This window comes from Typopeltis vanoorti, chromosome 5 (assembly GCF_054136105.1).
Source record: "Typopeltis vanoorti isolate ZY-2024b chromosome 5, IOZ_Tvanoo_1.0, whole genome shotgun sequence".
Lineage (NCBI taxonomy): Eukaryota > Metazoa > Arthropoda > Arachnida > Uropygi > Thelyphonidae > Typopeltis > Typopeltis vanoorti.
The window spans coordinates 45,436,643-45,463,549 of record NC_143553.1 but is presented as its reverse complement, the minus strand read 5'-3'; the positions used below and the strand labels follow the sequence as shown (position 1 = coordinate 45,463,549).

The 26,907-nt window shown below is 35.8% G+C and overlaps 1 protein-coding gene across 3 annotated transcripts in view; it reads right to left on the bottom strand.

The window, feature by feature from the left end:
• LOC150106351 (glycerol-3-phosphate acyltransferase 1, mitochondrial-like) overlaps positions 1-26,907 on the bottom strand; it is a 318,076-nt gene that overhangs the window by 2,953 nt on the left and 288,216 nt on the right. The window lies entirely within an intron of this gene.

The window sequence follows — 26,907 nt, the reverse complement described above, 5'->3', positions numbered from 1 at the left end:
TATGTATGATTTTTTAATTTTTTTTCAAATTAAACCCACAAGAAAAAGGTTTAAAAACCAATGATAAGCAATCAAATAATAATATACACTAATGGAGGAAGAGTTTTCTAAAGAACAGAGATAACAGGAATGGATTAATAGAAGGAAAAGTGTTATTCTAGCAAGAACTCAAAGGAGAATGAAAATGCATTGACAAGTTGATCTGCATGCATTTTAATATGCTGAAAAGAGAGTGAGAGAGGTGGAATTATAGAAGCCCACTCAGCAGAAACTGAGAATGTGGGTAATAGTGAGTGGATCTGTAAGAAATTGATCACTAGTCAATCAAAACGATCACTTTTGAAAAAAGAGCAATTATACTGGAAAATCTCTAATTACAGAAACTGTGGTAAGGGTTGCCTTTTTGCATATCTCTCTCTCTCTTTCCTACAACAAAATTTCTAATATATTTAACTTGATACTGTCATCATATATTACATAATTTGAGTAAAAAATGTTAAGTGGTTTTGCTGTGTTAAAGAGTGATCAGGTAAACTGACATAATTATGGTACAGACACAAAAATTCATGGTACTATGGTGCAAATGTTTAAGCATTTTCCCTAGTGATGTTCTGATGAAGACCCAACAGATGCATCATTTCTATCTATTTCACACAATGTAATGAAAATGGAGTTTGCATGCACTCATAATATGAATTTTCTAAACATAGAATGATTTAAGAAGCATAGAAAAAGAGATGTGCATGCTGCTATGTTTTCTACTTCTTGTATCTATAGGTCTTAAATAGATATTTTACCTTCTTGCTACTGCAGTCTACCTAGACTAAAACCTAACCCTTCTGTGGTCTCTCTTTCAATCGAATTCGTGTGCAAGTTCTGCAAACAAAGAAATTGCCCCAGACCAGAGCCAACTCTCCTTAATTGCAATTCTGGAGTTAACTCCTCTTCAGAATTAAGAAAAATTTATTTGTTAAGCTGCACCATCTTAATTCCTATGCAAGAAAAGTCTCCTTGTCAGAGAGTTAACACACAGACTGTCACACAATTTCGGAATCTAGTAATTAACAAACCCTTTAAATATCTTCTTCAAATGCAACCAGTTCCCCATGCTTGAATTTACATAGGTTCTAATTTTAGCAAGCGGTGCATTGGTTTGAGAGATCAGACAATTCTTTTAGGTAGAGAAAACAGGAATGTTTATTCATTCTAAGTTACTATACAGAATATTCAAAATCACACTAAACTAAGAAGTTCCTGCAGGTAACACTAATCTATCAGACAAGATCTAAATACAATTAGTACTTCACATTAAAAAGAACATTGGCAAATCAAGCTATCCTGTCCTTGTTCACTTATTACAGTTATACAATGAATGCCTTACTCATTCCCTAATTAATACGCTATGACATACCGCAATAACTCAAAGACAATATCAGTTACAAAACCACTTCCAGAGCTACAACAGTTTTGCTGGAGGATAAAGTACTAAAGTCCTGTCATTTACTAACAAGTCCATTCACTTATTATATCAGCGCGATCGCTCTCTCTCTCTCTAGCTCAGTTCACTTTACAAAGGACATAAAAGGTTTACATTACCGACCACTGAATATGCAGGAGTTTCCTCTCGATCAATTTCTACTGACTTTCTTCGGCTAGTTTCCACGTTCTGCAACCTGTTGTCCTATGTCTAGACCACCCAGTGATTACGTTCACGAATCACTTATGTGCCGATGTGTGCAAATCTGCTCTGATGGATAGGTACATGTGGTTCAGCTCGAAACTTCGGTCTTTGCTGCTTGTCTGGCTGCACCGATTTTATGCCTTGACTGGACCGCTACCTGACCAAGTGGCCGTCGTTGACCATCATTCTTCCCGTCCACTTGAACGACTTCTACCAGAACCCAAACAACAAGAGGAGTAAGAAAACAAAAAAGAAGCCTCAAGTTCGTGCCGCCACCTCTTTTATATCACTTCGCAGCTGCTCTCCCCACTACATCATCGATTGCTGACGGCACCTAAGCCCTTTGCACTCCGTGCTATTTTTTCTCCGTTATGTCTCCCACGTGGGCATCTCGCATGCACCTCTGACTTCACATTGCGACTGCCTGGGGATATGTCTATAAGCCGATTACACCAACGCGAACTTTGCTCTAAGTTTCTTGTTCTAATGTAACCTTTACAAAATTTTGATTCTTGTCTGTTGTTACCTACAGGACAGTTTACAATATGACACACAGAAAGATTTATTCAGAAAGTAATATTATATTATTTACAATTCTATTTACACCTATATACAAGCACCTCCCTTGGGAAATTTTGGTATCTTAATGATAAATTAAATCTTTCATTCCAGATTTAACAATGCTTAAAAAATACAGAAGACATGAAATGGATCAAAAGATTAGAAATAATTACTTAAGAATAAAATAAATAAGGGATTAACCAATTTTTGTTTGTTTGTTTTTTAGCTGAAGGTTGAAAGAGATGGATAATGGAAGAAAGAGGGACAAAATGATTTCTTCAGTAACTATCACCCAAAAGAAATGTTGCAGACTATTTGCTCCAGAAAGAAATGAAAAAAACATGACAGAAAATGAATGGCAAAACAGAAAATCCTGAAAGAGGTATCAGGGACCAAACGAAGGAAACAACAAAACCAGAGGAAAGCAATAAACATAATGCATTTGTTTATCTCTCATCTTGTGACGGTCCAGTCCAAACAGACTTTTAAGACTTATCACCATCTAAAAATGGTGAGAAGTCTTTGCAGAGAAAAATCTTAACATGTTGTATTAATTTAATAAAGCATTTATTCACTTTTCATTCTACTCTTAATCTAGTGAAATCATAATTAACACTTATACAGAAAACTCAGGTTGTAAAATTTTGTGTTGCACCTGAAAATTTAATGTTCATCTTCAGTTTTAATATAAAAAATATAGTTCATAGAATTGCTTTAATTTTATATCTGATAACTTAAGACCTCTTTTGAAATGCTCATCATTTGTTATTGTTATATTTATGAGGAAAAAAATATTTAAATAAAAAGTTCTATAACAAGGAAGTTCTATTACAAGGAAATTTGCATAATTCTCCAGGTTGAGTTATTCTCCTAAATGAGAAAGATATCACACATTGCTTCATTATAACATTGCAAAGTTAAGCACTAACTCATGAGAACATATTTTCAAATTTGCATCACTTTCTGCACTGCACTATGAAGAAATAATCCTATGATAAAACATAATTATGATTATTATGTGACACCTCCTAGGACTCATCGTGGGAAGGCACCAACTCCACTCCTCAACACACATCTGACCACCTTCCCTACTACTTAATAATTCTCCACTACACACAACTATAATCAATGCCATCTAGTGCCCATCATCACCAACAACAGTATTTTTTGTCTGTAAACTGTGTGTTCTGATGGCCAATTTGCCTGTACATTAGATGAAAAACCCAAATATAGTTTTCTTTTTCTGATAGAAAAAACCCTGCTGTCTCATATGAGATCTAACTCACTTTCAGTTGTAAAATCTCACATAAAGATTCCTTTTGCTATGACAAGAATCAAACTTGGGCCTTTTCCAGTCAACGGGCGCAGTGTACCAGGTGTTCTTCCAATTGTGCTGCAGAGGTGCTGGAGGCATTTTAATATGAAGAATAATAAATTTAGTTTAATCCTTTATCCAAGTGTAAGCAAACAAAGTTTGTGCCTGAAGTATCTTCAGGACTGAGGCAACTCGTGGTAAAGGTGGACCAAGCTCTCATCACTCCTTGTCTTAGTATCTCCCAAAATGCAAAGCACATCTCCTTGCAGACATGTATAATGCTATGCATTAAGGGAAGGGCCACTACCAAGACTGGTTTCACCCTTTATTAAGGTCTCGTCAGTGGGAGCCAGACCTCTGGTTCTGGCTCCCACTGAACTAATATGAAGAATTAAGTATCTGTTTCCAATGGCTTCTGGTGACACAGTTAGTTGAATTTAAATTCTGAAGCAAACAACCTTCAATTGTTTTAGAATTTCAGATCTTGGTCTTGTAAATGGCAGAACAATGATCAGCGGTTATCATTATAAGTGATTTGTGGAAAAATTGCAGTTTCAAATAAACTACAATTCCAATTAAAATTTCATTAACAAAATAGCCGTGAATCAATGAGCAGCATCTTTGATAAATGCTGGAACTTTATCACTGCATTCTGACAATTGTATCTTTTCACCTAATGCACCACTTTTCAAAGATTATATTTTAGACAGCACACTAAAGAATTTTACAGTACTATGCCAGCAGCACATATCTCATTAAAAATATGACAGGTGAAGAATGGGAAGATACTATCAAATCTCACAAGATTGAACTCATAGGAAACAATTTATTATGCAGATGGTTTGCTATAGTGAATTTCTTTGAGCACAACATCCTATCGGAGAGCCTTTAGTTGTGTGATTGAGTGAGTTTGTTATAACAGTGCTTTCTATAGTGGAAGTTGGCTGTATGCAAACAATGCAAATAGCCAACTTTCACTATAGAAAATTTTCATTGTCTGCAATTTTGTCACTGTCAATGAAAATTGATAGATTTTCATTGACAATCCTGAAATGGGAAGATTTGGAGGCTTCAGAGGAGGCTAGCTGATATAAGGAGAACAGGAAGAGAAATAAAAGGTAGCAAAGTCAAAATAATGAGAGAGCAAGGGAGAAAAGGGGATGTGAGAGATGGAAGCAAGATCAAAGCAGGAGAATGGAGAGGAGGAGAGAGAAGTAAAGGTGAGTGCAAACTAAGGCAGTGCAGAATAAAATGCATGGAGATATAGTGACTGGGATGTGTAAAAAGAAATGTTATAGTGCTTCCCTGGCAGAACAATCTATGATTACAGCAAAGAAGAAAGAGAAGTTAGAATGCTGATGAAATTACAGTAATGGCTGGTATGAATAATTTGAAAACAAGTGTTTGAAAGATTTGGTAATCACAATATTCTTTCTACAACTACTCCTAATATCCTCTGCCAATGCAAAGATGCCAGGTAGAATGACCTCTATTCTTTCTTCTCATTGTCAGACTACTGCTTCCACTCTTCTGACCCAAACAACTGCTCTGAGAATTACAGAAATTATTCTCACCATTATGAAGCTATTAATTCCCCCATTACATCCAAACCTCCTGTCCTCTTTCAAAACCATAGTTTTACAAAAGATCTACTAAAGCAGTTCAAAAAAAAATTCACTATACAAGGTGGCTTACAACAAGAACTTCATACTCATTCTACATCAAAGCAAGCATTCAAACATATCCAAAACCACCATCAATAAATCCAAATCTGAAAGGGCTGACAGCAAACTTACTGTCCAAATGGCAGACGAGCTTTCTATTCCCTTGCATAAGTCATCAAATGATACTTCTGTCCACCTGTGTTGTCATATCTCTCTCTCTCATTCACATGTCACCACTGTTGCAGAACCTGAAGATAAAGCTGACATTCTGCATCGTTCTTCTCCTCCAACTCCTGATAGTATCTCACTAATAACAGTACTCAAAAGTTGTATATCAGATCAAACACCTGTCTTACATAATCAAACTAGAATCTTCTATTCCAAAAATGAAAAATCTGGTTAGTTCTTTGAGAGTAAACTATCACCATCACCTCAAAAATAATGGAGAATGTCATGAACAACATCTCCTCTCTCTAGAAACTCACCAGTTAATCAACGACTATTAGTATGGATTCCATCACTACAGATTCACTGGAATTCTCTTAGCCTGCATCACCAACCAGTGGACACAAGTCTTGGGAAAGGTTTGGAGAAAAATATAACATTACTCGTGAACAATTTTCAGAGCATTTGAATGTGTTTGGCATTGACCTACTCAGTAAACTGCCATCCTTTTCAGGATACCTTCCTGTCTCTCTAACTGGGTAGCCAGCTTTCTTGCTCTAGTAATTCACTGTGTCATGGGGATGGTTTCTCTATTCAAGCTTCCTCACCAATGCAGGAGTCCCTCAGAGCTCTATTGTCAGTCCTATTTCTCGCACACATTAATAGCTTTTCCTTTTTTCCTGTAGAAAATCTTAACTATGCAGTGCAATTTTTTTTTAAAAAAGTGCAGTTGCAGTTATTTATAAGCTCCTAAAATTATAAAAAAAACTGAGCAGTTATATATTTTTATTTAACTGAAATATAATTGTATATGAAATTTATGTATCTCAAAACAATGTTAAAAAGTAACAGAATGCACCATTGTCTGTTTCTCTTAGTTTTTTTCATTTGTTCTTATTACTTTCCCAGAAAGAATGAACAGAGTCAAGGTCAGATATAATCCATTAGCTAGATATAATTTGATAAGTATTAACTTTTTAGATGAAACCTCCAATTTGTTCTGTGACTTCATCTTGATAATGTTCATTAAAATGAAACCTTGCTCAGCTACTGCACTGGATGTCTGAAATGTGGTGCACGCACCTAGTAATTGGAAAAGAAACTTGAATTTCACATCTCTCACATATATGTCACAAATGTCAGGGAATGTTTCCAGTGTACCAATTATCATCTTTTCCAATGCAACAATTTAAACTCACTGTACTTTGCAGTCATCTTTTTTCATTATATCTTTTTTTTGCTTCTGGTAAAGTCTTTCTCATCAGCAGAAATCTGATTATGAGTGTGGTCATAGGTAAAAATTTCAGAATGTCTGCATACTTACACACCAGATTCTGAATTTCTTCATCACCATAAACAATCTTGTTGTAATGCTGACATTTCAAGTGCAATCCACTCTTACAGCTTATCATCTGGGAATCTCTATTCTGGAAGTTTACATTCTCACTTGACAAACCACAACATGACATTATTATACTTCAGTTCCAATACCAACAATAATCTTGGCCTTGACAAATTGAAAACCTCAAGTGTAGTAATGCAGCTCCATTGAAAAACACAGTGCATTTCTGCCAATCCAGCAAAACCATTATTTACAATTGCAGTACAAATACTGTTTTGTAGATTCTGCAACATTTCCAAACAGTACTCAGCTATAGCTTGGTTATCATTTCCATCTTCAACCTCCTTGAGAAATACCAGACTAGTGCTTCATAATAACTAAACCTTTCACTGCAAAAAGTCTTGATCTACCCAACCTTGTTTAATCGTCTGCATGAGACTACATCATTTTGTAATTTGGGAACATTTCCTCAAATTGGGATTTCTTTACTGATGACCTGATGAAAATCACATATAACATGCAAAGAGTTTCTATATCCTTTATCAGAGAAACATTTTTCCATACACCATTCATATCAATCTTCTAGGTGAGTTATGCAATTTTGTTCTGTGAGATATAGAATTTCTTCAGTAATGTTGCAACACTTCTGTTTTTCAAATATGACTGCAGCACCATCCAAGCAAATTGATCTGCAAACATAGTAATGTTTGCACCAGCAAACATTACTATGTTTGCAGATCAAATTGGTTATCATAGAATTGTTTAAGCAACAAGTGATCCATCTCAAACCATTCCTGTACAGGCCTTGCTTTGTGGACAGGAACATTGTCATGTTGATACAGTAAAAAGGCATTCACCAAACTGTTGTCATAAAGTTAGATGCACAGAATTTTCTAGAACATCATTAAAGGCTGAGGCATTAAGATTCTCTGTCACTGGAACTGGGAGGGTCTGAAAAACAGCCCAGACCATGATGCCTCCCCACCAAACTTCACAACATATTTGGACAGGTAGCATTCTCTTGGCATTCAAACCTAAAATCATCCATTAGACAAGTCTAGGTTTGTCAAATGATTCATCACTCCCAAGAACATGTTCCCGCTGTTCCAGAGTCCAATGGCAGTGAGCTGTACACCACTCGAATTTTGGAACTTTCCTTGCTGATGTTAGGCGTATATGTTGCTGCACTGCCATAGAAACCATATTCTTCAGTTGTGCTGCTGGTGATGCTTGCAGACACATTTTGGAACTCAGTAGAGTGTGTTTAAACTGAGGACAAAAGATTTTTCCACACCAGCTACTTCAGCACTCAGCAGTCCCACTCTGTGAGTTCATGTGGCTTACTAGGTCACAATTGTGCTGTTGTTGCTCTTAGGTATTCTCAATTTACAATAACATCACTTACAGTTCATCAGGTCAGAAATTTCCCAAACTGAGTTGTTGCAAAAGTGGCATCTATGATAGTATCACATCAAAAATCATTGCGCTCTTCAGTACAACCCATTTTACTGTTAATGTTTGTCTATGAAGAATATAAGACCATCTGCTTCCTTTTATACCTGTATGAGCTGTATAAACATATTCCTTTGTAGTAGTGGATATGACTATATGCATGTCCAGTTATTTTTGATCAGATAGTGTAAATAACATTTGGAAATCCAAACTTATCAGAAATACCAAAATTCATCTGTAGAAATACCACCGTCAAGCTATATTTACATAAGATTTGGGACAACATGCCTTCTAATCCATATTAGAATATATATGACATCACATTCCTAGTATACTGTCAATTTTTGAAGGAAGCCAGCAAAGATCTCTAATAGAAACAATTCAGGAAAGTCAGCAAAGGTTACTAGAACACCAATTTAGGCATTCACCCTTACCTATGTTCAGTGATATTGTTCTCTGCAGACCAACTAATGGATGCAGAGGACACCCAATCCTATGCAAATAAGAAACCTGCTTTGGCAATATATAAGTAAAATTATTTTTAAAGATAAGAATCAAAATCACATTTATCAGTTGCACATAACAAAACAACCTGACTTGCTTTCATTTAATAGACTAAGTGAGTTATTATGTACATATTTCTGTATATATTCCATATTCAAACTTTGATCAACTACGATGATATAATGGAAAATGTTCAATCCTGATATTCAGGACTGTTTAAATTAAATGGAAGGATTTTTTTTTTAATTTTCCAAAAGCATCTTTTATACTTAAAATTTTTGAAATTTCAAATTTTTTTAAACTGAAAGATCAGCATACAAATGTTAAAGATACCAAGCAATTTTAAACCTGGTTTTACTCCATTTTTTCCAAGTAAGCAAACAGACAAAATGTGAAGTTTGCGCCTGCAATTTATGCAAGACTAGCTGATCCCACAGGTAGTGCAAGACCAAGGCAACTCGTGGTAAAGGTGGAGCAAGCTCTGATCACTAATCTTAATATTTACCCTTAATGCCAAAACACATCTCCAAGAAGGGGATGTATGATGTTTTGTATTAAAGGCAAGGGGCCACTACCCAGACTGGTTTCGACCTTTATTGAGGTCTCATCAGTGGGAGCCAGGCTAGAAATACCAAGATTTAGTAATGCAGAGCTTGTAAGTATTTTACCAAAACAAGTTACCATAAGGTGTTATAACCTTATTAAATAAAAATCTCAGGAGGAGATATAGATGTAGAAAGTATTTTTAACTTGGGTATAGTTATGTTAAAGATACCAAGCAATTTTAAACCTGGTTTTACTCCATTTTTCTTGCACTACCTGTGGGATCAGCTAGTCTTGCATAAATTGCAGGTGCAAACTTGACATTTTGTCTGTTTGCTTACTTGGAAAAAATGGAGTAAAACCAGGTTTAAAATTGCTTGGTATCTTAACATAACTATACCCAAGTTAAAAATACTTTCTACATCAGCATACAAAATTTCAGCTTCCTGTTCCCTATGGGAAGTATTAAAACATTTTGATCTGTAAAGCCAGTTGCATAGCAGTATACAAATATGCTCCCTTTTCTACATTGAAATCCTACAGATGGGATTTTAACATGGATCTTCTATCTAGAAAAGTAACATATGGCAAAGAAACTCAATCATGGAAACAGGTAAAGCTGTACACATTTCTATTTTGATAATACTCTAGAATAGGGGTTCCCAGCCTGCAGCCCCTGGAGCGATGCAGCCCATGGCCTCCCAGAAAGTCTCTCTCTTTCATTTTTTTATATATGTGTGACAGTATCAACTTTTAGTAACCCTATGCAAATAAATAATCGATAAAAGCATCTGTATTGAATTTCTCTCAAATTCCTCCCAGCTACAGACAAAATGTTGGTCGCTGACGTCATTTAAAGGAAACAGATGATGGCATTTCAGTATCAGTTTTCACTTAACTGTTATGGAGAACGAAGGAAGTGAAGAGCTGTGAGAAACAACTGATTTTGAGACATGTCGAGACTTGCTGAATGAAGCCAAGCATAAGTGCGAATTCATCCGAATTAATAGAATAATACTCTATTCCCACTGTTTACAGTCAGTACTACTCATCAAAATGTATGCCAGATAAGTTTTGTGAAGTGTTTGAGTTCTTCCCTAGTGTTCAGTATCTAGGTGCAAGAGATTTGTTGGCATTTGTTGTTTTTTTGTTATTTTTATCAGTTAATTCTGAAGTGTATCCAGTGATAAAGTGATTATAGACTGTGGTAATCAGAGTTCAATATTTTAAGAGTCCAACCTGAGGTGAGTATTATTTTGCATGCAAATAGATGTATGATATGAGCCTATGATATATTAGGCTCTATGAAATTCTCAGTCAGTATATTCAGCACTATCTGATATGTATTTGAACCTAAGGAGATTTGCAGTGGCCATGCTCTCCATTTTTGGTAGCACATACAGGGTGTTCGGGATAAATTTGACAGTTTCGTAAGGAAAAAGAAAATCTTCTTTGTATCTATTAAATTTAATGAATTGACAAAAAAACATTACAGGCAGAGTTAATTACAATACTATCAACAAGATTTACTCAAAATAACCACCATTAGCATCGATCACAGCTTCAATTCTGCTTCGGAACCTCGAACAAGCTGATGCTACAGTCTCCCTGGGAAGGGCCGCAAAAACTGTTTTAATTTTATCCATTAACTGGGCTTTTGTATTACTGGAAGTGCGATTGGTGTCTTTTTCAACTGCGCCCCATACAAAATAATCCATGGGGTTAAGGTCTGGGGAGTTTGGAGGCCAAACATTTGGACTGGTGAAGTCGTAGAAATTTTCAGACAACCATTTTTGACTTTTCCCAGAGGTGTGGCAAGGGGCCGAATCCTGCTGCCATACATACGGCCTACCATTGGCTACCCTTGTTATCCAGGGCTTGACTACAGTTAGCAACTCCACGAACAAAGCCCGAATTCCAATGCCAGGGTTCTTCAACACCTGTTCCTGCAGATTTGCGAGGAATTCTGCTGTACGAACGCAATCAGATCGTCTGCTAGGGATCTTTCTTCTTGCTACATCCTCGTAGTCACCATTGCAAGTCTCTAGTTCATGCCTGATTGTTTTTACTGTATTCAGGGAGCATTGGGCAGCAGTCGTAATATCCTTATTTTGATGGCGGGCACGAATCATCATGATACAAGTTATTCTCTTCCATGATTCAGGTGGGTTCCAGCTATCCATCCTTTCTGACATCTTGTATGTGAATGAAGAAGGGTCCAAACTTTTAAATGAAGAGAAGTGTGTGTTAATACATGTAACTTACGGAAAAATATAATTAATTATAAATATGTCAAATTTATCCCGAACACCCTGTATATTCGTAAATCAACATTTTCAAAAATGAAAACAATCAAATCAAAGTATAGAAAAAGCCTTTCAAATGATCATTTGCATAATATTTTAAGATTGTGTGTCATGAACCTTGGAGCAAATATTAATGAACTTTCTGATAATTTGCAACCTCAAATAACACACTGAATGCATGTATATCTTCTGATAAAAAAAAATTGTATTAATTTTATAAGTTTAATTTTATCTTTTGACTAGGACAGATATTTTATTATTTTTTGTTTTGTATATCTATTGATGATCATAATCTTTCAATGGATGCGATATATTCATTTTCCCTAAATGTTACTGTTTACTAGTACATTTTCAAATATTTTGTCCTACCTCCATCTCTGATGCTAAGAGCACAATTTAACTAACTCACTCTAAAAAAAAAAAAAAAAGTCAACAGATTTTGTCTGCAACCTGCAAAATCTTTCTGGTAGTGAACAGCCCCTCCCCAGGGAGGGGAAAGGTTGATCACTGCTCTAGAGTATAATATTTCTAGAATATTTCTAGAGTATACTTTTCTACTAGATACCTTTGTTATCTGTGCATTATTACATGAAGACAAACTATCATCAAATTACAAATACAGAATCACTATGTTAACAAATCACAAATGCAGTAATTCATTATATACTGGATTTTTTCTGCTTTGTAAAAAAAGTATATGACTAATACTAACAGTTTCCTGTACCATATGTATAAGCAAGAAGTGTGTTACTATGCATGCAAAAGATTCAAAGTTTCATTCAGGAAATATTTAACAACTAGGGATATGGGCAATATTTATATCAAGCACATACCTTGAAATACATTTCAACCTGTTTCTTCATTTACCCAATTTCACTGTTTTGTTGACTTGCTGCAACTGATGATAGCTCTACTTCACTGAAGTGAAAAGCACAGGGAGATTACATATTCAATGCATGTTGCAATTTCAATATATGCAAATTTGCAAAATTTGTTTTAAAAAATCATTTGCAAAAATTTTTCTTGGGTTTAAATTTCTTTTAAGCAGAGGTTCAAAAAAATTATTTTACAAATACATCTAACATGCATGTTTCAAAAATGTAATCTTCTGTGCTTTCCATTTCAAAATATCAAAATTGCATTACTATGCAATCACTGAAAAGGAATAATTTGTGTGTGTGTGTGTGTGTGTGTGTGTGTGTGTGTGTGTGTGTGTGTGTGTGTGTGCGCGCGCATGCACACATACACACATGAGAAAGAGAGAAGGAAATGGAGATAGCTAAGATGTTTGGAATTTTAGAATATTAAGAAATTTGAATGTTTAATAACTAATACACATCCACACTATATCTTATTTCTAACAAAACCTCAACAGTCTTAGTAACTATAGAACTCTACTCTGATTGATTCCTTCTGCTACAAACATTGTAATGTGTGCCTTTGTCAGATCTGACATGCCATGTCAAAAAAAGACATCATTTCCTCTGATCTATTCATCTTTTATGAATTTCCTTGCTGCAATTTGTTGCATTTATTTGCAGTCTTTGGCAGATTCTGACTCCCACTGATGAGACCTACCTCAATAAAGACTGAACCCTGTCTAGGTAGTGACTCTTCCTAAAAAAAATTATTTTTGGCATTATGAATACTGAGACAATTGATATGAAGTCAACAGCCTCTATACATAAGTCGCCTAGTCATGAAGATACTTCACATGCAAGCATTGTTTTCTTATGCTTGAGTAAAGGATCAACTAAAAATATAATATCTTGTTATGTATAATATACTTTATAACCCAGCAAAAAATCTTTCTACAAATACCCAAATGGTGAGGGTCATCATTTTTATAGACTTCTAATTCCAATGATCATGCCCAAGAAAAATGAAGTATTTACTGTTAGCAATGATGTAACAAACTGTCCATATGTAATTATTATGTGACGCCTCCAAGGTGTCCAAAGACTCACTGCAGGAGGGCACTCTACTCTACTTTATTTGAGACATTCCTGGGAGCCATACAGAAAGATAGACTTGCTGGTGCACTTGTAAAGAAGAATCTTCGTCTCCTTTGAGATGAGACACATATCTCACCTCTCCTACTACTTAATCCTCCAACGACATACAACATCAACACCATCTATCACCCATCCCAACCATAACAGTAATTTTTGTCTGTAAATTGATTGTGTTTCTCATGGTTGATTTGCATGTATGCAGAACAAAAAACCTGATTTCTGGGAGAAAAAACTCTGCTATATACCTACCTAGAAATATTTGGACTAAAATTAAACTCCCAAAAAACAAGGATATTAAAACATCAGATAGATGGGCACATCTATATAAATCAAAATGATCACCTTGAAGAAGTAGAGGACTTTGTATACCTTGGATCATCACACATCTCAGATTCCTTAAGACATTAAAACAAGAAAACAGAAAGCACTCCCGTTCCACAGAAATCTTAATAAAGTATGGAAGTCGAGCCTCATCTCAAAGGAGACGAAGATTCATCTTGACAAGTGCGCCAGCCAGTCTATCTTTCTGTATGGCTCCCAGACCTGGAACATCTCAACAAAAGCAGCAACCAATATTATAAATAGCTTTGGAACTATGTCTAAGAAATATCCTGGATTACTCCTGGGAAGACCACCTTCTCAACTCTACTATATTAGATGAAACCCAGCAATATCCTCTAGTCAGCACTGTTCAAAGAAATCAAATAAAATGGCTCAGCCACCAACTCAGACATCCACCCTCTGTACCCTTTGATACTCTGGTCCTCTATGCCCCTACAGATGGAAAAAGAAAAAGAGACAGACCAGAGTATCAAAGGGTACAGAGGGTGGATGTCTGAGTTGGTGGATTGCTGATGTATTTCCAATACTCCATATTGGAAATACATCAGCAATATTCTCCCCATTTTTACCCCCAGTTCTCTGCGTCAGAGATCCGTCAATTAGTATATGACAGAGAAGCCCGGTTTTCCTTCACGTCATAACAACCTCCAACTCCTATCTTAGTGTACACAGACTACTTATTTGTGATTGGTTTCCCTATTTATAATTGTAAAATTATAAATAAATGATGATGATATACCTACCAGAATACCAGATAATCATCACCATCCTCTCAACAACCTGTACCTTTTCATAGCCTATTCTCCTTTTATTATACAGTGCACATGTTAATTCCCTTCTTAGTTAAGGCCACAATGACTAGTATCCAAGATGGTTCTCCAGCAAGTATGCCAAACAGGGAAAAATCCAAATTGAATTTAGAGTGAAATACAGAAAGCTCCTGTTCCAATGGCACTCAAGACATCCCTCAAGTACCAAACTATTGTCATTCAATTTCCACTTTTCTCACATCCAGATGGTACTATCATTATATTATCAAAACATTAGTCTGACCTTTAGGCATCATCATCATCATTCCCTCTTAATCCTGTATAAACAACCAAACAAATCATCACCCACTTCTTCACATCAATTGTCTTAGTATCCCAAAATATAATGCACATAGACACGTATAATACTAAGCATTATAGAATAGCTCACTGCATGCCCCCTCTGGAGAATCTGATCTAGGATGCATAGAACTTCATCAGGGCTTTTCAAATGATATGTTAGCTGATCTCATACAGAGTAGCAGAAGGTTTTTTTTTTTTTTTTTACTCCCAGAAACTCGAGTTTTTCATCCCACAAAACAGGGAAACTGGCCAGAAGAACAGACACAATTCAAAGACATACACTGACCTCATAACCTTAGTTGTTTTGGCTGTAAACCAAAAAAAAATAAACAAGTTTCCTCTGTTGAAAGTTTTTTCCACTTGGTTATACTATAAATTAAAGATGTCATAAAGTTACATTCATGGTTTCATCCTTTATCCAAGTGTAAGCACACAAAGTTTGCACATGAAGTAACTTTACGACTGGGCTACTTGTATACAGAGGCTAATGACTTCGCATCAATTGCCTTACTATCCCATAATACAATGCACATATCCTTACAGACATGTATAATTCTAAGCATTATAGAAAAGGGAAACTACCCAGACCAGTTTTGACCTTCATTGAGGTCTCTTCAATGGGAACCAGATGCAGAAGTGATATCATGGTTGAAGTAATGTAGAAGTCATAATTCCAATATACAAGTAATCAAAAGGTGTCACACTTTATTATTAAAATACTCTGGATTAGAGACAGATTGAAAATATATATACAAGTAGCCCAGTCATGAAGTTACTTCACGCACAAACTTTGTTTACTTATGCTTGGATGGAGGATGAAACCAAGAATATAACTTCTTGGCATCTTTAATTTATGGCATAACCAAGTGGAAAAACTCTCAACATTGATCTCTAATCCAGAGCATTTTAGCAATAAGGTGTGACACCTTTTGACTACTTGTATATGGAAACATGACTTCTACATTACTTCAACCTTGGTATGACTTCTGAGTTTGGCTTCCACAGATGAACTTTACCAAGATGGTTGCTACACTGAGATATCAGAGGCTCTGCTCAGGGATGGGTTTTTGCCTGTCTCTGAGTGGGGCCACTGCTGAGTTTATGGCTCTATTCAGTGGTGGGAGTGAGCCTACCATTGGTAGGCTCATCCCACCTCTGAGGGTTCCTCTCTGTGGCCTATCACTGAGTGGATCCACTGCTGAGTAAAATGATCCTTCAAGTCGCTTGCACTTGCTGAGTTTAGAGTGATCTGGGGTTGGTGGATCCCCTGAGTTTTTGGAGATTTCCCTTCATTTATATAGTGAAACCAGTCTGGGTAGTGGCCCTTTACCATAATGCTTAGCATTATACATGGTTGTAAGGATATGTGCATTATTTTATGGGATATGGCAAATGATGCGAAATCATGAAGTAGCCCAGTCATGAATTTACTCCATGTGCAAACTTTGCTTATACTTGGATAAAGGATGAAACCAAGAATATAATGTCTTGGCATCTTTAATTTACAAGTCTCCTCTGGTTCACCAGCAAGACAGGAGAATAATTCTGAAAAGCATAAATACTAAAAAGACTTCTGGTTCTGATGGTATCCCCAATCATTTTCAAAATTTGTACTCCAGAATTAATATCTGTCCTCTATCATATTTCTTTCATACTAGTGCACAATTGCCTGGCACATGGAAATAAGCTTACATTCAGCCAATTCCAAAAATGGAAAAGAAGTCATCACCTCAGTTCTACCAAATATAATGAAGGTCATCAGCTAGCTTCTTTACCACCTGGAGATCCGCTGCTTAATCTGCAATTGCCAACATTGATTCTGTCACTCACAAGCCACAGCAAATCTTGCAGCAAACATTGACTTTTGGACACAAGCCATGAAAAAAGTTTGAAAAAACTTGTGCAGCTATTATGCATTCTCAGAGCACTGGACTGGCTTTAGCATAAAGACCTACTTTATTGAGTAATATACAAAACCCTTTCTATCCAGACTAAACTACCATCTCATGGTCTACCTTCCACCCACTGCAACTGGGCCACTAGTTTCTTCTCAGGCCATTCATTATGTTTCAGGGTGAGTGATTTTCTTCTCTTCAATTTCTCCATGAATGCTGATACCAAAAGCAGTGCAATCATCCATGTTCATTCTCAGATATACAAACAATTTTTCTAGCCTAAAATCCTACCTAGTTTAGCTGATGACAGTGCTCGCCAAAATTCTACCAAAACATAGCCCTGTCTTATTTCTGACAGCCTAAGAATTTCTTTCTTAGGCTATCACACCTCTTGCCTTTCCTAGAAAAAACATCCATACCTTCTTATATCCAAAAGATGGTGTCCCTTCTCTCAAGGTACTATTTCTCACTTGTGTAGATGTTAACACTGTAAATCAGAAATTCATCTTAGAATATTAACACATTTGGGGTAATACACAAAACGTTTCTAAAAATGCTTGATGCTATCTAGTTAAAAGAAGATTCTCTATCTTCCCATCTCCTCTCAGACTCACTTCAATTTTTTTGAGCGATTTCTGCTTTATCCCTTTTTATAGGCACTTTTATAAGCATTGTTGTGCTGAACTGGTTACTATCTTCCTGCTTATTTCTTTATGCCTGTAACTGTTGGTCAACATCTATAAGTGATTCAATTTCAAACTTACTATCAACTTTTCATCCTACTCTTTCATTCCCTGTACCTTTGTTCTTTGAAACAGCCTTTCTCACACTGCCTTTTACCACAAATTACAATTGCCAGCTGTTCAAAAACATAATTTCTCCTCCTTTTCCACACATGGCACTGATGTGCTGTAAGTTGCAAACCTTGTGGGTAGGGTTGATAAATTAAAAAAAAATGTTGTAGAAATGAACAAGATTTCACAAAAATTTTCTAAGAATTAGTGGTGCCTTTAACTTGGCTGTTTATTGAAAGCCTTGAAACTTGAATTGTCTCAAGACCAAAAATGAGGACTGTAATACAGCACTAAATAGGTGAACAGATTTATAAAAGTCAACATGATCCTGTGAAAGAAGATATAAAACAAAACTAGATCACTGAAATAGTAGAAGATGACAATAACAGTTAACAAGGATAATGCACATGAATATTTCTTGATTTTGTAATTAACTTTTAGCTGGGTTAGAAAGAAAACACTTGATCAAAGACTGGAGACCACAGATATGAGAGTTCTGAGAAAGATTCAATTTGCAATATCATATTAAAAAATGGGGATATTAGGAAAGAACTTGACATTGGTAGCATTCAGGAATGTGTTAGCAAAGCTGATCTCAGGTGGTATGGTCACAAACAGAAGTATAATAAAAATACCCAGAGCAAGACCAAGATCCAGGTGGACTGATACAGCAAGAAGTGCCTTGGAAAGCCAAAATATAAAATCTCATAATACTCTAGGCTTGACAGATAACAGATTAATTTGGAGGAATGTTGTTGATAGGAAGTTAGTCATGATATGTTTTCATGCAGTTCTATCATAACTGCCACATTACAAGCTGGTAATTAAACTAGAACAGATGGGGTTGGATTATAGATTAGTGCACTGGATTGGAGACTGGAAGTCTGATAGGTATCATGTTGCAGTGGCATACTCAGGATTTAATCTTGGAGGGTGCCGAGTGCTCAGGATTTGACTTTGGGGGAGGGGGGGGGAGAGTTGAGTAGACGATTTGTGAATACACACTATGCATCGCATACAACCTATGACTGAGCATCTGCAGTGATCGCTAATTCATAATAGGATAGAAATAGAAGACACAACATAAATTAAAAAAATGAATTTTAATTAGGAAAAGATTTTTGGAAAATTTTCTAGTGTTTTTTCCTTTTCTTTGGGGGGGTTCCCCCCCTCTGGGTGTGCCACTGACATGTTGTGTAGATTGAGGGAGATATATTTCAGAAGATGAAAGTCACTAGTGGTGTACTCAAAAATCTGTATTGGGGCCATTGCATGGAAAGACTTGAATGGTGATCAGTGGTAGCTTGTAGCTTGAAATTGTGGGGGATGCTGCAACTTTTGAATTTATACATATACACTGTAAGTACAGTGTATATGTGTTTGGATAAAATATCAAAATCATGGTAAAAATGTAAAAAAAATTAAATATGAAAAAATATTGTTTATTATCGATAAAATTATACAGTTCAGTATAATTCAAAATTACTATAACAAATGTTATGTCTTTAAATTGTAATGTTCGAGTATTTAAATAGATGGAGTAAACACGACAAGCACTACAAACACTCTACTACTGGCACAAACTGCATATAAACAACGGCGGAACTGCGTGACGGACAGTGCCGCATTATGCTAATAGCTCGCATCTCACTATGATGTGCATATACTTGCACGCGTAGCAATATGACACTGTGGAAAACACAGTGCTGCTAGCATCTTTTGCCCGTCCTAAGTGCTACAAGATGGATTTTTATTTTTTTTTATTTTATTTTTTTATTTTATTTTATTTTTTTTTTTTTTTACAAAATAAGAGAATTCTATAAGATTGTTGATGATAAAATTAAATATTACAAGCAAATATAAATAAATTAATATATTTATATATCGAGAAAAATTGGGGGTGCTGCAGTTCCACAGTGCCTATGCATGAGCCGTCCCTGATGGTGATATACATTTTTTGCAGATGAAGTAAAGTTGGGAGAGCTGAGGAGTAGAATGAATGCTATAGCTTACATGTTAACTTGAATAGACTGGCCAATGGGCAAATGAGTGGAACCACCAGTTCAATGTAGCAAAGTGTAAGGCTTGAAATTTGGGAAGCACAGATAGGATGCCAAGTATAAGATTAGTGGGAATATCTTACAGGAGGTGGAGGAGATGAGGGATCTGAGGGGGAGGGATAGGGAACTGAACTTTGGAGGATTTTGGTAAAACTGTGAGGACAGCACAGCACCATTATAACAATGATGCAGAGAATGTCGACACAGAGTAAGGATGTCATGATTCGATTGATCAGAATGTATATGGATTACTATGCATAGATCCTGGTTTTAAAAGGATGAAGAGATGTTGGGAAAGAGTTTAGAGATAATTAATATGATCTCTGGAATGAAGTAGGGGAATGCAATTTGCAGTCTAACAAATAGAAGAAAGAGAGAGGGAATGACTGAGACATAAGTTGGTAAGAAGTTATTACTGGAATTGTGTGGATGAGATTTTTCATAGAACAGGTGGAGATGAGGGAAGAACAAGAGGCCATCTCTGGAAGATATATGAGGACAATGTGAGCAAGGAGGTGAAGAGAAGGTATTTTTGCACAGAGTATGGTAGGAATGCACTGCCTGAAAGTGTGGAGACAGTGAATGAATTTAAGTCAAAGTATGATGAGCTTGTGTGTGTGTGTGTGTGAGAGAGAGAGAGAGAGAGAGAGAGAGACCTCCTGTGAGGAGTCATTTGACTCCACAGATAATAATATCCTATATATAAGCGCCTCTGCAGCTCAGTGAAAGTGAAATGTGTATCCAGTGCTAAGTTGCCCGAAGAAGGAGCATTCAGGCTATGTGTGGATCTCATATTCAGTAAATAACAAAGGGAAATATATATATACAGAAATAGCAAGGTACATACAGTGATTTGATATAGAATTTTTGGCTAAACATTAAAAAATGTTTAAATTTGATTCTAGTCGCCAACTAGAGGAATTTTTCTTAAACCTCTATATGACCAGTTCCCGAATAAGTCAATCTCTGGCAAAGGCAAGGAATTTTTTTTTTCTCCTTCAAACTTGGATTTTTTGTTCTGTAAATTCAGGAAAATTGACCACAGAACAAACACTACTTCAGACAATAAATATAGTGCTAGGGTTCAAGGCCGCAAGATGGCAGCACTTGTTGGCTACCTCTTTTCACCAGATGCCATGTATAATTAGTGATAGTCATGAGCCTGTTATCTCTGATTGGATACCAGTGGAGATTAAACAGCCCCTCAGTCTCCAAAAGTTAGATGGGGCTAAAACTGCCTTGCCTATTCTCTCTACGGGAATAAAAGGCATTAGATTTATTTATTATCCTGTATATAAAATCCCCTGAGGTACATATCAGTAATTTGATGATGACGATAATGCAAAAACCTTTGCCAGACTGTAGCATGGTATTTCAACTACACAAATGAGACTGAATAATCAGTTAGCACATGATTTTGATTGCTGTCTGATATAAAGATTAAGACATGGCAGAACTTATGAAGAGTGCTAATACTATAGGTTCTATAGCATACAGAACTTACAGGCTTTCATGTGTGCATCCAATATACAGTAAATGGCAAAGGGAAATATATACAGCAATAACAAGGTACATAAAGTGATGTGATATAGAATTTTTGGCCAAACATTAAGGACATTTTTAAGTATAAATAAAACAAAAATATTACAAACTCTCCTAAATACATCCAGTGCATGCAAGTCTCCAGGATTCTCTACTAAGCTGCATAACAGCTGTAACAAATCTGCTAAGAATATCAACAATAAAAACACCAAAAAAACTATGAAAATAGGCAGGTACATCTATCTGCATTCTCAGTGGAGAACTTATAGAATAAGTCAAATATTTCAGCTGACACAGTTTTTAGTGAAGATGAAAATTAAATGTGCCAAATTTAATTTTGATAAATTAAATTTGGAAATTGACAACAGAATAAGCAAAGCTGGTATGGGGAGGGTGGGGCCAGTTAAATAAATTTATATGGAATAAGTGAGAAATTGTCAAAACATGAAACTGGCAACATACAAAACAGTGTTCAAACAAAGGCTGGGGAATAATATTAAGCCTGATAAAATAAAATGATGGGAAAGGAAGAAACTATCAAAAGGAACTACATATTACGTCATAAATACAAAGGTTAAAAGAAGTACTGTGAATTAACCTTTCAGGAAGGAGATAAAAATGGTGGCTTGGAGGGGGGGGGGAAGAGACAACAGAATATGGGAAGGAAGGTTATACATTCAAACTAAACTATAAAAAATAGTACCAAACTGTATTTTTTTATTATTATTATTATTATTCCTCTGCCTTTGTTATTTTTAATTCTTTCTTGCTAAAAGCAAATGCTAGTACAACTGAAAACTAAGTGACCTGGCATAGATTGCCTATGGATCTGAGGGTTGTGTTGGAAATAAAGCACTTGATCATAAACTAGAGACCACAGATATATAATCAATAGATTGCAGGTCTTTAAACCCTTTCTTAAAACAGTTTTCGAACTGTTTGATTTTTTCCCCCTTTCACTACTTCTCAAAGCCTGCATTTATGCCCTTTTATAACCATAAACCATAATTGACAATGATGAACCTATTATCCAAATATTTGGGTAATAGGTCCAGTGTAGATTCTTATAACAAAGAAGACAAGCAGAATTATAATTACCATATTTGCTGGCATATAAGACTCACTTTTTTCCTTTAGAAATAGGTCTGAAAAACAGGGTGTGTCTTATATGCCGATACTCAGATACTCGCAGAACAGAAGATGTTAAAAATCAACTCAAGGAATTGAAAACTCAGTTAGCTGTAATTCCAGGAGGTCTAACTAGTCAGCTTCAACCTGTAGATGTCTGTATTAATAAATTTAAGGGATTCATGAAGGACAAGTGGAACAGCTGGATGCAGTCTTCAGATTTTGAGGTTATGCCACCAGGAAGAAGGAAGAGGCCTAACATTTTGCAAGTTTGTGAGTGGGTCAAAACTTCATGGGATGCTGTGAAAACTGAGACAGTGGTTGAAAGTTTATTTTTCACTTGATTAGAGTATAATAAATTTAGTTTAATCCTTTATCCAAGTGCGAGCAATTGCTCACACTTGGATAAAGGATTAAACTAAATTTATGAGACAGTGGTTAATTCATTTAAGAAGTGTGGCATTAGTAATGCAGCTGGATGGTACAGAGGACAATTTGTTGTATGAGGACTTAGATTCTGATTTAGAAGAGGTTTTTTCAAGTGTCTCTTCATTTAGCTCTGGAGATGAATTTCTGGGTTTTGACAAAAAAGATTAAAAGGTGGGTACTCTTTCCTAGTTAAATTAGGTATTTGATGAAAGTAGACCTACTTATTACTTTATATTTGAAATACTGTAAATTCATTATAATATTTAGTGATAAAGTTTTTTCCTAAAAAAATGTGCACAAAAAAGAGGGGTGCATCTTATATGCCGCAAATATGATAGATATGAAATGACTGAAAAAAAATTGCAATGCAGTTTTTCTCTAGTTACTAATACCATGGAAAACAATATCATATCAAGTGCAGTGGCAGCTCGTCCATAAGAGCTACAGCCTCTCCAGTATAAAATGAATGTTCCTGTTTCATTATCGCCATTCTTAAATTTTTATATATTTATCTAAACACCATTATTTTCTTGTTTGTCATACAATACTGCTCAGTACTATTTTATATAATTCATTTTGTAGCAATAATTTTATTTTGCAATAGTCAATGGGCTAGGGCTAGTATCAGTACTGGCTAGTATACTCAATTCTGGAACTGCATTCAATGCAAACTGCACCAAACAAGGATAACGTAGTAGGGGTAATGTGTGATTTATGTGCAGTTTGGGATGGTAGCATTGCAGCCCAAGATACATTGCTACTACACGTGTACAAACAACACAAATTAATGTTGTTGTTATCATAGGTAAATATTGTACATTTACTAGCATTTAATTTATATCTTCATAGAAATAACAAAGAGAAGAATTCTGTTAAATATTTGCAAAATATAAAATTTTCATGCCTGGAACTTTTTTTTTTTTTTTAAGAAATTCAATGGCACAAAATCGACTTAGCCATGTTAACTATGATAAAGAGTCAAAAGGATATTTTTCCAGTGATATAAATTAAGTTAAGGGGATAATAAATCCCATATTATTTTATTTTAAAGCTGGGTACGAAACTCGGAGATCGAAATCTAAAAGTTTCATGCCGAAGAACTATCGGCGAGTCCAAGCGTAAGTCATCACTTGAGTAGTACAACACTAGGCAACTCATGTCAAAGGTGGAGCCAGCTCCGTCACTATCCTTAATATTTTCTGATAATGTAAAACGCAGCTCCTAGGAGATGTATTACTGTTTTACATTATGAGAGGTCACTACCCAGACCGGTTTCGACCCAAGTGATGACTTATGCTTGGACTCACTGATAGTTCTTCGGCATGAAACTCTTAGATTTTGATGGATTTCGATCTCCGAGTTTCGTATCCGGCTGTAAAATAAAATAATACGGGATTTATTATCCCCTTAACTTAGCCATGTTAAGTATAGAGGAAAAAACATTACAAATATGACAAATTTTAATGATAAGGTCATAGATAATCCTTGCTTTTAGTGTTACACGGTGATCAGCATCCATTTTCGAAATTATGGATTTTACAACCATGTTATAACTAACTCTTTTTATTATCCCGACGTTTCGATCTTCATATCAAGATCATCATCTGGAGCATACACAAATATACAAGACAAGCTGAGTTACATTACAAACCGTAAGCTACAAAAATTTGATCAATCGACTGGCTTTTTTAAAATGCTGTAGGGACAGCAATATCATTCCGAAATGCATTAGGCTACAGAGAAAATTCACCTCAACAAAGGCGCAACGAATATACCTCCACATGGAGAACACACTACTAAGAGAACAGATTCAAACTACCAGAAAGAACTTAGCCGCTACACAAAACCAGCTACAAAAGGAAGAAACGGAACTTTCAAACTACATAAACACAGATATCTGGATGATCCTGGAAAAGATTACGGAAAACACAGCAAACCACACATCCTCCAAACGAAGAAAGAAAACCTAATTTCCAAATTCCAAAGACTAAAAGATCGAGAGCACCCCATATTCAAATTTCTCCACAGTGAACAATAACAACCAACCAGAAGCAAGAAACAACAGGAACCACCAATCGCCTACAGGTAACAGTAACATCGTTAACCTATCCAACCACGCTTTAAACAAAGACGAAATCTCGATACTAAACAAAGGTTTAAATTATGCTGTAGCACCCAAATCGATAAACAAACTTGAATTTATTTGTAATATTGAAAGAGGCCTAAGATTCATCCCAAATCACACAGCAGAAAAAATATGTTTAGAAACTGCCAACATTTTAAATCATAACAAAACAATAACAAGCAACCTAACGAAACAAAGTAACAGCGATGAAATCACTCAAGTCTAATCCGAACATTGTAATAACTAGAGCAGATAAAGGAAGTGCCACCGTTATTTTAAAACGAACCACTTATGTAGAAAAAATTGAATCTGCTGGTCTCGGACAATAACACATACCAATTAGTTAACTACAACCCAACCAACAGAATAAAAAATAAAACAGAGAACCTACTTAAGTCAATTACCACATGGCCTGAAGATACAGTTAAAAAACCATTTCTGCACTACGCTCGTTCCCCAAGAATTTATGCACTACCGAAAATTCACAAAGAAAATACATCGCTAAAGCCTATAGTTGAAGGAATAGATAGCTTGACTTATCATTTAGCCAAAAAATTAGCGGCAACACTCAAGGAGTTGGCAGGTCATTCCCCTTCCTATATCAAAAATACACAACACTTCATAAACATCATCAAAGACATTACACTAGATAAAGATGATTTATTAGTCAGTTTTGACGTCTCTGCCCTCTTTACGAATGTCCCAATCAATGACACAATCCTTCTTTTACAGAACAAATTCCCTTCAGATATCACGGCGCTCTTTGCGAATGTATTACGTTCTGGTTATTTTGTATGGCAAAACGCTTTCTACCTACAAAAAGAACGCACAGCCATGGGCTTGCCATTATCCTTCTCTTATTGCTAACTTTTACATGGAACATTTTGAGCAACTTGCTTTAGGTTCTTCCCCTTTAAAACCCAAAGTCTGGCTTAGATACGTCGACGATGTTTTCACGATCTGGTTCCATGATCGCCAGACACTAGACACATTCCTTAGCCACTTAAACAAACAACACAAATGCATACAGTTCACAATTGAGATTGAAAATTGAAAAACAGAACACACTTCCGTTTCTAGATGCACTTGTCACACGTCTTCCTTCTGGCACTCTTTCCTTCACGGTTTACCAAAAGCCGACACATACTGGCCAATATATACACATAAACTCCTACCACCACCCAACACAAAAACTAGGTGTCATCAATACACTAAAAAACAGAGCTCTGAAAATCAGCTCCAGTGAACAGGTACTGAAAGACGAATTTAAAGTAATCAGCAATACTTTCCAAAAAAATAGGTACAGCCAAAACACTATTAACAAAATTCTCTACAAGACCTCAATAAAAAAACAAAGACAAACCAGACTACAACAAAACTATAACCATTCCCTACATTAAAGGGACATCAGACAAAATAAACAGAGTACTACAAAAATACAACATCAAAGCTACCTTTAAACACCCTGCAAAATTAAAAAGCTTACTCAACTCATTCAAAGATCCACTCCCCCCCGCTGGCCCACCCTGGAGTATACCGTATTCATTGCACCTGTAACATACCATATATAGGAGAAACAGGATGCACAATTCCTATCAGACAAAAAGAATATAAACGACACATTAAATATAATAATTATGGTGAAGTCCTTTCTGGTCATGACCTTTCTGATCATGCCCTGAACACCTTACATAGAATTGACTGGAAAAGCACTAGTTATCTATATCACACGAAAAACATGGTATGAATGCAAATTTAAGGAAGCCTGTGAGATCATTATCAACCACCCCAATCTGAACAATAATGAAGGTCTAAAAATCCCATACATATGGAAGGCATATATTCGACCCATGGAACCTTCTTCTCTAAGAACAACTATAAACAGGACTGTAGGAAATCCAGGATCCTAAATCAAAAATAACAATTGTAATA